Genomic DNA, 3,358 nt, shown 5'->3' with positions numbered 1-3,358 from the left:
TGAAGTGGGGGGGGATGCTGAAAATGATAGATTACAGCATGAAGGGAAGGACGAATGTTAAAAAAAAAATCACACAGAAAGTTGCAAGATATAAACTCTTCTTGCATAGTTAAAGACGAACGAAACTCGTCCCATCAGTGGCAGTTAAAATAAATGATTAAGATCAGAACCGTTTTATTTGGATTAAATAAAAGGATTGGAGCAGGATGAAGGAACATCATCTCTTGAGAAACAGAACATTGGAAGTCACCCAAAAAAGATTAATTTGGAATTGGATAATTGGCTTTTTTGATTGTATTCAGATTTTGTATTGTATTAATGGGGCTTATATTGGATTGCTATTAATGAAAAAAATATTTAAAAAGGAAAAGAAATTGAAATGTGGGGTGGTGGTGTTGAAGTGTGGGAGGAACACAAAAGAAACTCAAAGAGAACAGGTTCCATGCTGAAGCTAAGCTTTAATGAAAGGAGGCGGCGCCTTGTCTGGGCTCTCCTATTAATAGCAACAATATTTAGAGCGGCCACTTCCTAGCCCTCCACCAAGAGAGGACCCTCCACCACAGGCAGTGTATCCTCCCACTCGAACTGGCTCACAGCTGGCACCAAGGACTGCTCCTGGGATGACCACATTACAGGGAGGTGGCTGGATGACTACTTCACATGGTGGCAGCTGACCGACGCAGCCAACGTTGCCCCCAGAGGTCAGGCCAAGGCTACTCGATGACACTCCTCCACCATAGGACGCCAAGCCCCCTGAGATGCCACCACCGCAAGGGGAGCACAGTGAGCCCAGACCCCCGACCGGGTAGCTGACGCAGGATGGGGCACAGGATGGGATGCAGCAGGGCTGGCAGGATGAGACGAAGCCACAAGACATCTTGGAGGGATGGAGCTGGGTCTGAAAGGACAGGTTGCAGTTTTGAGGATGGGTAAAACATCCACCCTCTTCATTCATGATTCATTCATTCCGTTTTGAGAAATTGTATCAGCAGCAGCACCTGTTTTGTAAACCTCTTTCAGTCCCCCCCCCAACCCTCTTACAATCAACAGTTTATCATTTATTTTAAGAAAAACCAATAAATAATGATCACTAAGACCAGCAGGGCCTGGGTGATACAGAGTGCAAAGATGAAAATATTAAATCATAAGAAGCAATTCATTTAAAAAACCTATCATCTATGCACCCAAACCAGAAATAATGGAACAGTGGCGTCCTTCTTAGTTGTGGTATCACTGGGGTGGCAAATGAAGTGACCTTGAAGGGCAGCTTCCATTTCTGGAATGCCAGCCCCACTGAGCTCTGTCTGCCTGCCTTATTATTAACTTTGAGGAAGGATGTAAAACCATTCCTGTCTGCCCAGGCATTTGGTGTCTGAGAAATCTATTTCAGGCAACCCTGAAATTATTACTTGGGTGCATGTGATTATTTTTTAGACTTTAGCTACGTTTCTGTGTCTTTTCACCATTAGCCCTCCCTCACAACTACTGCTGCCAATGTACAATATTGGGATGATGACACTCACCTAACTTACATGGTTGTTGGAAGCACCTAACTCTTAGAAACATAGAAAGAATGAGTAGATCACGTGCCTTTCTACCTCAAGACCCCTGGTTCACTCCTTGGCCTCTCAAGGTAAGTCAGGAAAAGAGCCCTGTCCAAAGCCCTGGAGAGCTACAACCAGTCTGTGTAGACCAGGAATGAAGGAACATCTGAGACCTTCCAGATGCTGATGAACTCCAACATCCATCAGCTCTGGATGGCAGGGCCAAGGGCCAAGGGCAAAGGCTGATGGGTGTTGTAGAACAGCAACTCCTGAAGAACCAAAGATGTTCCCTAGCCATGGCGTAGACAATTGTGAACTTGACACCATGGAAAATACATCTTCCTCAAAATCTAACTCTCTAAAGTTGAGTGCAAGATGCTAAACATGATCAGAAAGCAGAAGCAGGTCTAGGTTCAAAGAAGGAGATGGAGAGCATGCAGTTCATATGGAAGAGGCAATAAAAGATGTGAAATTCTCTCACTTACCAAGTTCTCAGTGAAATATTCAGGTGGAGCTGAGAGGAGCTGATGGAAGCATCACGACTCAAAGGTCCTTTTATATGGTTTAAGGAGAGCAAGTCCCTCCTTTGAAGCCTAAAATGTCTACAGGTGTTGTACGCCCCAAGGAGCTTAGTAGTTAATCTAACCTGTTTTTATGCAAACGTTCCAAATCTGACCTGTGTTTATTACCTTCATATTATACACTGCCAATCCTCTTTCATCATCTAGCTGTTAATAACTGTGATTTAGTGCACTTTAAAAAATTGTTATCTTCCTCCTTTTCATACACATGCCAAGGCTGCGAGCTCCCAGTGAACTGTATCCTAGAAGTGTTTGTAAACTCCACCCTCCCATTCTGGGACAGTTTCCTTTATTTTACAGAAGTCCTTTTTCATTTCCCTTAAAATTCCTACAGATGTTCACTTTAAACCAAGTCTACCAAATTCAACTCAAGGGGCAAGTGGGGTGCCGCTGGGTTCTATCCTGGGCCCGTTGATGTTCAACGTCTTTATAAAGGAGTTTATAAAGGAGTTTTCAGACCCAGCTCCATCCCTCCAAGATGTCTTGTGGCTACATCACATCCTGTCAGAGTCTGCTGTATCCCAACGTGTGTCCCATCTAGTGTCAGCTACCTCGTCGGTGGTCTAGGCTCACTATGTTCAGAACTGCTTCTAATGTGTTATTTTGTGAGAAAATGCTTTTTTAAAAATAGGTTATTTTGGACTCTCTTTTTTAAAAAATAATAACAATCAACTGCTCACAGATTAATGGGAAGCCAGGATGAAAGGAGCACATGCTAGAGCAGCCTTTCTCAACCTTGGGTCCCCAGATGTTTTTGGCCTACAACTCCCATCATCCCTGACCACTGGTCCTGTGAAATAGGGAGCATGGGAGTTGTAGGCCAAAAACATCTGGGGACCCAAGGTTGAGAACCACTGTGCTAGAGTGAGATAGATTGAAAACAGATAGATCCATACATTCCCCCAAGTCTCTCCCCATACTGTGTAACATCTTGTGTTATCCAGTACGCGATACTTCTTTGAATATTTTTACCTGTGTTTTGCTCTTCCAATGAGCAGAAGGTGGGGTATACATGATCCCACCTCTCTTATTTAATCATCACAATAACCCTGCAACTTGACTGGACTGTGGAATGTTGATTAGCCCAGGTTCCCCAGGAAGTTTCATGGCAGAAGTTTCATCTCCTGGGCCCTAGCCCAACACACCAACCAGTGTATCACACAGTCTCTTGGTACAGTGGTAGCTTGGTTCTGAAACATTCGAAAACCGAGAACTCAACAGCCGACAGCTAGT

The 3,358-nt window shown here is 44.1% G+C and overlaps 1 long non-coding RNA gene across 1 annotated transcript; it reads right to left on the bottom strand.

Moving 5' to 3' along the window:
- Nucleotides 1–438: 438 nt before the first annotated feature.
- LOC310751531 lies at nucleotides 439–2,073 on the bottom strand. The gene is made up of 2 exons (XR_014542593.1): nucleotides 2,030–2,073; nucleotides 439–898 (listed from the first exon to the last, which is right to left on the bottom strand). It is a non-coding gene; the product is annotated as an uncharacterized lncRNA (long non-coding RNA).
- Between the last annotated feature and the right edge of the window lie 1,285 nt (nucleotides 2,074–3,358).

Source organism: Podarcis filfolensis (genome assembly GCF_964270895.1).
Source record: "Podarcis filfolensis genome assembly, chromosome: 16".
In the NCBI taxonomy this organism is placed as follows: Eukaryota; Metazoa; Chordata; class Lepidosauria; order Squamata; family Lacertidae; genus Podarcis; species Podarcis filfolensis.
Note: the sequence above shows the minus strand (reverse complement) of the source record. Positions and strands in the feature narration are given on the sequence as shown.